This window comes from Rhinolophus sinicus, linkage group LG05 (genome assembly GCF_036562045.2).
Source record: "Rhinolophus sinicus isolate RSC01 linkage group LG05, ASM3656204v1, whole genome shotgun sequence".
Taxonomy (NCBI): domain Eukaryota; kingdom Metazoa; phylum Chordata; class Mammalia; order Chiroptera; family Rhinolophidae; genus Rhinolophus; species Rhinolophus sinicus.
Genome location: NC_133755.1, coordinates 45538192 through 45550428, shown reverse-complemented (window position 1 = coordinate 45550428; position 12237 = coordinate 45538192). Strand labels below are relative to the sequence as shown.

General features: G+C 38.1%; 1 protein-coding gene across 5 annotated transcripts in view; it reads right to left on the bottom strand.

Annotated features, from left to right (window-relative positions):
- Positions 1–7624, bottom strand: part of AFTPH (aftiphilin) — a 65082-nt gene extending 57458 nt beyond the window's left edge. For 4 of the 5 annotated variants that reach the window (XM_019718019.2, XM_019718002.2, XM_074332064.1 and 1 more), the window contains exon 1: positions 7276–7624. The gene's annotated coding sequence lies outside the window, so the exon portion shown is untranslated. Of the gene's footprint in view, positions 1–6535; positions 6855–7275 lie in introns of all 5 variants that reach the window. The other variant, XM_074332062.1, reaches the window with a different exon arrangement.
- Between the last annotated feature and the right edge of the window lie 4613 nt (positions 7625–12237).

The following is a 12237-nucleotide window of genomic DNA, read 5'->3' as shown; positions in this document are numbered from 1 at the left end:
ACAAAAAACGGAGTTCAAGCTCTTCTTCCTAAATTTGGTCCTCTTTCAGGGCTCTCTAACTCAGCGAACGGCCCCACTACCCATCTAGTTACTAAGCCAGAAACTTAAGAGCTCCCCATCCTCCACTATCTCTAAAGAATGATTTTTATCATAAATCCCTCAATTCTGGAATACAGAGGGTGACAAAAATATGTATACACATTTTAAGAAAGGAAATAACTACTAAAATTATAATACTCAATATATACCAATAGCAAAAGAGGAATACAAGTTATGTTTGACTTCTGCGATTACAAGAGATGCTCAAAGTGGTCACCATCAGCGTCCAGGCACTTCTGATTACGGTGAACCATTGCTTGAGCAACGTCAACCAAAGTGTCCACTTGTATACAGTTTTTTGGCACCCCGGTATGTCTTTCTATTTACCTTGACCCCACTGGTCTAAGCAGCCGTTCTCATCTAAACTAGTCTCCCTGACTGTCATTTAATGATAGTCAACCCAAGTAATCTTTTCAAAAGTCAATCTGACCATGTCAATCCTGTGCTTGTGATAAAGATTTTTTAAAAATCTTTAAGAAAGGCTATGTAAGCCAATTCCATCTCTTCAGCCACACTCCTCCTCCCTTCCCCCATTGTTTTCAATGCTCTAACTTAGGCCTTTCAGTGTTTTAAAGGCAGACAATGACATTCTTTTATGCCACAGGGCCTTTGCATCTACAATCCCATTGCTTAAAACATTCCCACATATCCTTCAATTCTTAAGACAAGGGATCAATTCCTCACGTAAGTTTTCCAACATCTTCCCCCAAGTCCTCTTAGATATATTTCTTTCAGAGCATAAGAACTGTAGTAAGTTATAGTTTGTAATCAAACACTTATAATTTGAAAAATGTGCAAACTGTGCACACTGTGAAAAACATACTAACAAGCTTAAATGTAATAAGTGATTTTTAAAAACCTATTTACTACTTTCTAGAACAGTGACGTTAATCTTATATTTTTTCTTCATAGATATAAGTAAGTCAATGTCATTCTCTAGAGCAGCACTGCCTACTTGAAATATAAGCCTCATATACAATTTTAAATTTCCCAGTAGCTAGTTAAAAAAGAAACAGATGAATTTAATTAAATTTTGCGTAACTCAAAGTATCAAAGATATTTCTATTTCAACACGTAGTCAATGTAAAATACTGGCTTTTACATTTGTTTTTGAAAACTGGTGCACATTTTACATTTAAAGCATATTACTTTGGATTAACTTTATTTCAAGTGCCATATGTGACCAGTGGCTACTATACTGGACAACACAGTTCTAGAAAATAATATTCTATTTCTTGTACTTATATAGTCAAAGAGTTAAAGGGTATGACATTAAGCAATTTTAACTTCATATCAAACAAGGACATGTCTCAAGTTTAAATTCTTCAAAAAATTTTAAACATTCCACACTGCTGAAAAGCCTAAATCCAAAATTAAAATTCAGGTAAACAATTTAAAAACTGCATATTTACTGATCATCTGAGGAGATTACAGAAAGATGACTTCTCTAAATCACTGCTGATAGGAGTAATGTTACCACAACTTCCTGGAAAGCAACTGGCTTTCCCTTTGACTTAGTAACTCCACTTCTAAGACTCAGTCCTGTGGAAACAACCAAGGACAAAGCCAAAGATTTACATTCAAACTTGTTCAGAGATGCTTTTCTATGATAGCAAAAACTGGAAAAACCCAATCTGTAAGAAATAACAGAGATAACCTGAAACCCACTGGATGGCATTCTACACAGCCATTAACAATCATACTTTAAAGAATATTTAATAACATAAGGAAATGACCACAATTTAATAGTTAAGTAAAAGAAAAATCTATGCAATATGATTTGTGTGTGTGTGTGTGTGTGTGTGTGTGTGTGTGTGTGTGTGTGTATGACATACCATGTTTCCCCGAAAATAAGACCAGGTTTTATATTAATTTTTGCTCCAAAAGACGCATTAGGGCTTATGTTCAGGGGATGTCATCCTGAAAACTCATGCTAGGGCTTCTTTTCCGGTTAGGTCTTATTTTCGGGAAAACAGCATATGCACAGGGAAAAAAACAAAACTGAAGGAAAACCAAAATGTTAACAGTTATCTCTTTGTAGTGTGATGATTAGTGATATATTTCTTCCATTACTCCGTTTAATATATATTTATCGAGTACTACTCTGTGCCAGGCATTAAAACTGATGGGTCCCTCCATCAAGGGACATACCAGTTTTCTTTACACTTTTCTACATTTTCCAAATTTTCTATAGTCAGTATACTATACTTTCATAGCTTAATAACTATAAAAATATAGTATGGAGTGGATGCTAATTTTGGCAAATCAGCTATAAAGTGATATTTTTACATCAGCTGGGGAAGAATTTGAATATGGCCTTGAATATTGGTTTAGATGAAAATTTCCTGACATGGTCTAGTTGACTAAACAAATCAAAATGAACTACAAAACAGTCTATATAAAAAGATTTCATTTTGGTAAGAAGTGTACATATATAAATATATATATAAAATGTGTGGAAAGATAGGTACTAAACAGTTAACAGTGGGGGGGGGGGTCTCTGGATAGTGGAAATGCAGTATTTTTCTTTTCTGTATTCTATAATGCTCCTGTACACTTCTGCATTAAAATTATTTTTAAAAATTAAAAAAACATATACATCCACTATTTACTAAGCATCTACTACACACAAAACTGCTAGGTTCTATGAAGAGTAGAACTGAGTAAAAGAGTCACAACCTTCAAGAAACTAACAATTAATTAGGGGGAACAATACAAGAAAACAGTAAAAGTAATTAATGCAAGGCAGAATATAAACATCATATGAAGTAAAATGTAGTTACAAGGATTATAAGAAAAAGTTCTCACTTGATTAGGAAGAGGAAGAATGGTGAAATTAGAAAAAAGCTTCACGAAGGAGAAAGAATTTGAAATGGGAAGGATTTTAATTGACAGTGGAAAGGGCAGGCGCTGAAGATACAGCATGGGGCAACTGTCAAGGAGCAGGAAGCCACATAATAGAGTTTGGTTAGAATGCAGACTATCTGAAGGGAGTAAGGCAGTATGCTGAGGGCCTTGGATTCTCAGAGGGTAGTACCTCTGTAAACTTTTGAGTTTAGCAATGGGTAAATTATCAAAGGTTCCAATTTGAGAAACTGTCCTGCCACTTCTCATCACCTCTATTGCCACCACCATCTTCTTTCAAGCTGCTACCATTTCTTAGCTGCATCACTGTAACCACCTCCTAAGGGAATCTTCCTGCTTCCACTCTTGCCAGACAGATCCTTTTAAAACACAGATTATATCATACCTCTATTCAAAAACCCTGCAATGGTTTCCCATCTCACACAGTAAAAAGCCTAAGTCACTGGACTTTCTACAAAGCATCTATAAGACTGCCCTGTCTCCCTAACTCTCTGATCACACCTACGACTCTTCCATTTGCAATTCTTGAATATTCCAGGCATGCTTCTGCTTCTGCTTCTATAACTCTTTCCCTCATGTCATTCACCTTCTTCAGGTCTTACGCCTTCTCTGACCCAATCCTACATAAGACAGCAAGCCCCACCAACCTGCCACTCCTGGCTCAGAGGCAAAAAGTTTGGCCTCCTCTATCCCCCCAAACTCTATTTTCCTCCACAATACTGATCTTCTACCATCTGTTTGTCTATCTCTACACACATACACATAAATACATGTGCGCACACACACGTATATGAAATTGAAGCACTATGAGGGCTAATTCTTTTCCTTGTCTATTCATTTCAGTATTCCTAGCACAAAGAACAGGGCCTGACATACAAACGGCTCAATAAGTATTTGCTGTATGAATGACAGGAAGAGAAGACCACGGTGTTAGTAGATATTAAGTTGAAATGGTTTATGGCATATTTAAAATATTTATATAAATAGAATCTACAGTGAATTTATTCTAATTTACTTGTTTTCCCTGTGGGACATATTCACCAAAATAGTGTTTGTAATTTAAGCTTTGAGCATATAGACAACCTTTGATTTATTAGCAATTTATCTTTGCAAGGTTTACTTAAGCTAGTTATTTGGAAAGGGATGGTGGTGGCTAAGGAATGACACTGTAGGATGGAGTCTTAAATCTCCTACTTTCTTTCTCTTTTCACTGCGCCCAAACTAACGAGCAATGACTTTCCCAGCTCCCTGCTACTATATAGTTTCAGATATTTTCCCTTTCCCAGGGAATAATCTAATCCAGACCTAAGAGCCCCTACCCTACGGTAAGGCCAAAAATAGAAACTAGGAATGGGATAGAGGGGTGTTGAGATGGTTGGCAGCAATCAGAGGAGAACCCAGGCAAGGGAAGTTACTGCAGAGGAAGCTCGAGAGGGCAACAATTCTTAATTTAAATACTTTCAAGTTACAAGCTCCTTGTATTTTAGAAGGAAGTCAACACAAAATAACACTAACTCCTTCCCTGTCCTCTTTTAAAATACACTATGCTGAAAGATAGAGTGATACCTGAATAACCAGCTTTTTAAATGAAAAACCTGAACTTTTTATTTTATTATGATTTTAAGCATATGACAAAGTTTAGGGGGAAAAATATAATGAAGATCAAGTACCCACCACCTACCTGTGTTGAATCCTAATTTTTTTTTTTTAACCAAATCTGCTTCAGATTTATTTTAAAGACAGTAAAGTTATGGTTGAAAACACATGGGCCCTGCCTAGATTCTTTATCTCTCTCCAATTCTCCAGAGGTAACTTTTAATCTGATTTGCTGTTTATCATTCCCATGCATGTTTTTAAACTTTTGCTCCATATTCCATGACTGCCAGAAACTATATTGTATAATTTTGCATGTGTTAAAACTATATAAATGATATCATATTATATTCTGACACCAGCTGTTTGATTTTAGGCAAGTTACTTAACATCTCTGTGCCTCAGTTTCTTCTCTGAAAAAATGGGGATAATACCACCTACTAGTTTACAGAGCTGTTGTGAGGATTAAATGAGTTAATATACTGTAATAAATTACTTAAAAAAGTATCTCACTCATAGGAAGCAGTGTACATCAGTGTTAGTAATTACGTAACGTTGCAAAAGGACCTGTGATTCTGTGTGCATGCATGTATGTACGTGTATATACATGGATTGAGAAATATTACCAAAATGATATATACAATCCATATAATGCCATATGTTTTCAAAATTGTGTAAAAACTAGAAGTACTTTTGAAGTTAAGCTGGAAAGTTTCACTAGCCTACTTAAAGAGGAACTGAAAGTGCTAAGCAAACAGGGAAGAAGTATTTTTTAACTTACAAATTGTAGGTAACATTAAATTAGAATATATACATTTGATTTAAATAATTTATAACTGTTTAAAAATACCTAAATATTTAATGGCCCCTTGTTAGCTTTTTTCCCCCCAGAGGTCGTGTTGGGAGAGACGGTGGAATCTGTCAATGTAATGCTATTCAAAGACTTCTCAGACTGTTAAGGGAGGCACTTTAGATTTCACACAAAATAAAACATTAGTTGATACTCAAATTTCACTGCTTTTCTGAATTAGTTTTTAACTACCTGTAAGCAGAATAAATTAACTTTTAAAATAACATCTTATAATAGGATTTACCTAGATTCAGCTTTTCATAAAGGCAACTGGATTCTGTAAAATTTACCAATGCAGTTATGGATACATTATCTTTGTTTTGATGGGATTATTTGTATAACAGTCCAGGTTTAAAAAAAAAAATCTGAAAACATTAAGACTTAAATGCCCTATATATTACGTGAATTCTAGTCAATTTCTTTAAAGAGCTTTTTTAAGATTTAAAAACATATCTATGCTCTGAAGATCGATTAATCTAATTGTTACATAAACAAAGGAATTAGATCTAATGAGCATTTACTAGGTGCCACTTACTGGGCTAAATGTTTTACACAGGATCTGTCTTTTAATCCACGTGAAATAATCTTCACGGACAAAATTTAGAAGACTACCATAGGCACTTTGCTTAAACACATGTACTTGTGCAAAGAGTTAAAAATGACTACTCCAAGAGTCAATATTTAAGTCTGTAAAGCACATAAAATGTAAATCAACTGCGCAAATTTGAATCAACACAGCAGTGTTGAAACATTTGTTTCCCCCCGTTTAGCATATTATCTGTGTCTAAACAGTTAACTGAAAGCAACAATTAAATGTAGCATCAAGGATTAAACTGTCTCCCCCTCTCCCCCTCCAACCTCCCCCCCCCAAGTCGGGGGTATGACAACGTAGCCAGTGAAAGAGAAGATTTAAGTCAAAGTAAGTTTTACTTTTCTTCTCATAAAGTGAGAACTTTGAAATGGAACCATTGCTTTTGTTTAATTTATCCCCCCTCACCCCTAGTAAGATATTTAAATGTATGAGTTAATTCTTCCTTGGCCCCAACAGAAGATTTAGTGGGAAGCCAAGTTATATGTAACCTGCATTAACCAACAAGAGAAAAAGACCCAGCCATGCCCGGTACTTGCCTAATGAAGAAAGGGCCTTACTACCGTTCACCCGATACTGTCCCCTGGCCACGCAAGACATTAGCACCTGCCAAACTGGGAGTTTAAAGAATAATGGTCCAACTTTTCGAACGCAATCTGGGGAGGAGTCGCCGATTATTTCTTGAGGAGTGCAAGAAGGGAGCAGAAAACGTCCTCTCAGGATGGGATGTATGTGCTTTGGGGTCGTCTCCTTTGCCAGTTGGAGGATTCAAACTCCACTTGCTTCAAAGACCCTTAGAGGCAGCACACTCCGGTCGCGGCCGGCCTCCGGCCTGGGCGAAGCAGGCAGTGTTTACACCTGTCACGAGGGGGTAGGGGGTGGGGAGAAAGAGGAAGCCAGAGCAAAGCCCCAAACTTCTCAACAGCTCCCGGGAGGAAGCGGCTAGCGCGGCGCTGTGGGCAGGTGGAAGCGGACGGGCAGGGCGACCCGGCGGCGGCCGGGGAGGTGGAACAGCTCACACTTGCCCGGCCGGTGGCCGGGGTGGCGAGGAGGAAGCCGTGCGCTTTGGGCGCCGCTGCCGGCTTCCCCGCACCCTCCGTGGAACAGGGCAGAGCCCAAGCCAGGAGCCCGCAGGCCCGCAGAGCCGGCACCGTCCCCGCAGCCCCCGGCTCCGCGGCAGACAGGTGCTCCCGGCCGCCGCGAGGGTTCGGCCGGTGGGCCGGGCCCCCTCACCCTCTTCCCCAAAGCGTGGCTGGGGGAGCGGAGCGGTGGCGCTTACCTGGCTCGTCCGGGGCGGCCGCGATGGGCATGGCTCAGGGGCCCGGGGAGGAACTGGCTCCCCGGGGAAGGACCGGCTATTTCGAGGCGAAGCTGGTTTGAGAGCGGAAGGCAGACTGCTCACAGCCCTGTCAGCGAAGCAGCGCCATGGGCGCCCACCCGGAGTTTCAGCGTAGCCGCGGGACCCCCATCCCATTACCCTCCGCCCTCTTCCGCCGCCGCTGCCGCCGCCTCCACCTCCTCCTCCTCCGCGGAGAACCCCCGCCCACTCCACACACTCTCCCATCATGCAGCGGGGGAACCGCTGCCGCCCGTACGTCACTTCCGGGCGCAGGTGGCTAGGTCGGGGCCGGGCGCTAGTGGGTGCTGGGGGGTGAGGGGGAGGACGCGCCAAGGGAATTAGTGTCACAGAACGCTTATCCTGCGCAGGCGCTGTCGCGCAGAGCGCCAGCCGCCATTTTGGGTGCGGGCAAGCTGCCCTTTTCCTTTACTTCCTTGCGAGTCGTAGAGGGGGTGGGGAGAAGACGTCTTTCCGCACTCCCGCCTCCCTCCCAGGCGGCGTTCCGGGCCAGGGACAAGTCCTCTTAGATGGTTAACGTTAACGTTTAGCTCAGGACCGAGTTAAGTCTGTTGCTCTCCTAATAAAACTGCAAAGGTTTTGGTATACAGAACCATATCTTCACCAAAAACCTACTGCGGAGCACTGATCAGCTTGCTCTTTTCGCCCCGAAAAACTACATTTCTATTCACCGTCTAAATCCCTCCCTCTTTTTAATTTAAGATGACAGAAAAAAAAGCTGATATTTAATTAATAAAGAAGAGAATATTATAAATGAAGCGTAAGATGAGAAGTAAGAGGAAAAGCAGCCGCTGACAAATCGTCTTCGAGACCAAAAAAAACCCCAAAAACATAATAATTGGGGATTTTGCTAACGGATGGAGACGGTGGTCGTTTTTCATAAATGCTGCGGGAGAATATCCGATGAAACTAAAATCAAATCAACTTCTGCATTTCTCTAACAAAGGTCACAACAGATTATTTTCTTATCATCAATCTTGAGCAGTTTATCATTTGCGTTGTTAAAATATTTCCCTCTCCTTAATCAAGAATTGTTAGAAAACCGGGCACTATAAAAATCAGACTACAGGATTATTACCGTCCGGGACGATGAGCCCAGGGTCCTATCCAGGAAAATCATGAGCCTTGCCGGGTGCTCTTTTTGCTCACATTTGGCAAACCTGCACCGGTAATCTGAATAATTTAAAATAGTTCCGAAACAGCAAAGCTCAGCAGCTACGCAGGGAAATAAAGGTGGAAAACACCCCCTTCAGCCACTGAAACGTGTCCACCCCTTTGAATGGAGGAATTATACAAATCGGGGAAGATACGGACAAAAGCAGTTCATCACAGTTTATCCCGCCTCCGCAATGTTCTAGACAAATTAACTTGGAGCGCTAAAATAGACTCACATTTGTCTCTACAACTCAATTGCTGTTAAGATATGCGGAGACTGCATCACTTTAAATTGGAGTACCAATTGCCTTGTGGTGGTGCTGGATTTTTTGTTATTGTTCAATCACTAAAGCGAGAAAAATCTATAAGACTTGTCAAATTTATTCCTATTGTATTTCGCCCCCTGCTGGTTTAGCCCATGTGCAAGCTTGCATATACACGTATACTGTATATGTCACAATAAATGTTTATTGACCAGGAAAGAAAGAAACAAAATTATTTGTTTGTTTGTGCAGAGAAACTGGAAACTCATTGATTTTAGATGAACACATGCTTGTTTTAATTTGATAGCTCTACTAACCGAAATATCGGAGTAAGAAGAACAGGACAAAATTTTAAAGCCTACGTCTACCTTACACCAAGAAAATCTTTAAACTGAAATGTAAACATGAGGACATTAAAAAGAAAACCCTGCTTTCGGAAAAATGCCTTCCTGATTTCATACATAACACGATTACAAAATGACGATTTTTGTCATATAAATGCAGAAGCCAATCACTTAAGGACAACAATTGAGAAATCAGCGGCTAACTTTGTTCGTGGAAATTAAGTAGCTACTTGGCCAGGTGACTTATGAGTGCAAACAACCAAGTAATCTTACACAACATTCTGAAGACAGCATTTCAATACTGTGACATTGTATTACAGGAGGAAAGTCTTCATCTCTGCATATTTTAAAGATGAATCTGTGGGAAATATACTGATTAAAATTCATTGCATTTGGGTCCAATGATAGTATTAATTTTGTTTACTTTTTAAAAATTATGACCATAACTACATTACCTAAGATTTTGCATCAGGAAAAGAAAAAATAAATGGCCAGTTACCATTTGTTGTATTTACTTCTAGTGTTTTCTCCTGTGCAGGCTTTTTACAAGTTGTAATCATAATGTAAGTTGACTTTGTATCCCTTCTTTCATTTAATAGTATGTTGTAAGCATTTCCTCCTATTGTTTAACATTTTGTAAAGCCTTAATTTTAATTGCCTACATTGTATTCAATGGAGTAGACATACTGTGATTTACCCATTATTCTATTAGTGGATATTTTCGACTATTACAAATAATACTTTGATGAATACTTTTTGCATGTGGCTTTGTCCAGTTTTAGGAATTTTTTCACAATATAAAAATGATTGAGCCAAAATGCTATGTATGTTTTATTGACACTTCATCTCATATTGTTTTCCAAAAAGACTATACCAATTTACAATACCTCCAGCTATATACCAATGTACCAATTTTACCACCTTTTCACCAGCAGTGGATAATAGTTAAAAGAAAAAAAAGATTGAATTGTACTTTATAGACCAAATGTTGAAAGGAACTTAAACTAATATTGTATAAGAAATCAACAAATAAGCAAGTACAAAACCCTAGCAATGTATTGTTCTGGAAAAGCAATATATATGCACCTGGGTCTATGAAGAGGCTCTATTCAAGTCACTTTTTATTCAAAATCACTATGACTTTGCATAAATTGCGTAATGTCTCTGGACCTCAGTCTTCTTATATGTCAAACAAGAGAGTAGAACTAGACCACAGGTTTTCAACTCTACTAGGACTGCTACTGTATTTAGTGCGTGGTCAAAGCTTTGGCCCTTCCTGTGGAAAGTGCTCATGCTACAGATGCTCAAATTTCTTAGACCTACTAAGGCTCATTCTATGAACCACAGCTTCAGAAACCCTGTACCAGATGATCTCCAAGGTCCTTTCCATATCTAAACATTTTCCTGTGATTTTATTGTATAACCCAGTAAACACTTTCCGGCTAAATAATACTTTTTACACGATAAATGTGATATATTGATAGATGGATTACTATTCAGCACTTAAATAAATTAGAGCTATAGTTATCAATATGGTTAGATTATAAAAATAAAATGAATTTTCAAAATGAATAAATATAAATTTTTCAATGAATGTTACTTTAAAAAATAAACCAACACTTTACTATTTTTGAATACATTTTGATAGTAAAGCATAAAAATATGAACTGGAATGATATACACAAAATTCATTAGGGGCTAATATAGGGCCAGAAAGCACTAACGAAGACTATCTGTAATTGCAATTGTTTTATATATTTGAAAAAATGTGATGTAAATGTTATAAACCATTTACATTTTTTCCAGCTTTGTTAAGATGTAGTTGACAAATAACAATATTTAAGGTGTACAACTTGATGTTTTGATCAGAGCATTTACATTTAATTCTAGGTGGAGGGTGCATCAATGTTTGTTATATAATTTTGTGACATGTTCTACATTCATTTTTTTCATGGTTAAAAAATAACTTTTCCAGAACCAGTTAGTTTAAAAGCATGAATTGTGAACAGCATCCTAGAGATAGTTCCTGATGTATTACGCTAATGCTAATATCTTAGATTTGCAGAACTTTTCATACTGTTTTTAAGTATCTTCCCCCTTCTGATTCTCACATAGCTTTCTGTAGAGCCAATTAATACCATTTTACAGAAGATGTGATCACAGATTTGGGGATTTGAACAAGATTAAAAAGTTAGAGCTGGAGTTAGGACTAGAACCGTGATCTCCTGATTCACAATTTCCCCCCTACATCATTTGGCCTTCTCGCTTTATAGAAGAGTAACAGTATACAACCTCTGTTTCCTCGTAGGTAAAGAAAATTTACTTCATTCTATCATTTAATACTTTCCCCATTGTCTTCATGTTTGAATTATTTTGTAACGGAGTTGTTTTTTTCTTCTCAAAATGAATATGGTTGATAAATGGAATAAGCCCTCACTATCATCTAAAGAACTGTCTATATAGAATTGAAGCCATTGAAAAATTTGCTGAAAGAGTTTCAGCAGCTTGAGAAATCATCTCGTCCAAAAGCAGTCTCTTCCCCCGTCCCCCTCTAATTCTACATGTAAGATTAATAATGTCCTAAAAGGTTAAATGACAATGATGTCCTCATTCAGTTTGTTTATAGACAACCATAAACCAGGTTTCATGTTCCTAATCCAGAGTAACCTCCGTTTTTATTCCACATTTTTTCCTGTTTGTTGCAATCTTCTCTTTTTCACCAAAACACTTAAGAAGCCAAAACTATCTGGGACCCACATGAACTTGTCTTCTATATGCTCAGCTGGCTGGGGCCATAATATAAGATGTGCTGAAGATAAACATTCATGATAAATATAAATTATGTTAATTATATATAAAAGTATTATGTTTTATAATAAGAATACAATTCAATTTTTTGCTGTTAATGTTTTTGTTGCTGGTTTGATGGGTATTTCACCATTTTACACTCGATAAAGATGTGATGAGCAACAGAGATTTCGTTTCTTAATCATTGCCACTGGTCTTTCTTGGACTTGCTTATCAAGTTTATTGCATAAATAATGAAAATTACAATTTAATGTTGTGATAATTTAGGGACTCCTGGATAGCTAGAACATTCTGCAGAAATATTCAAAATGTCA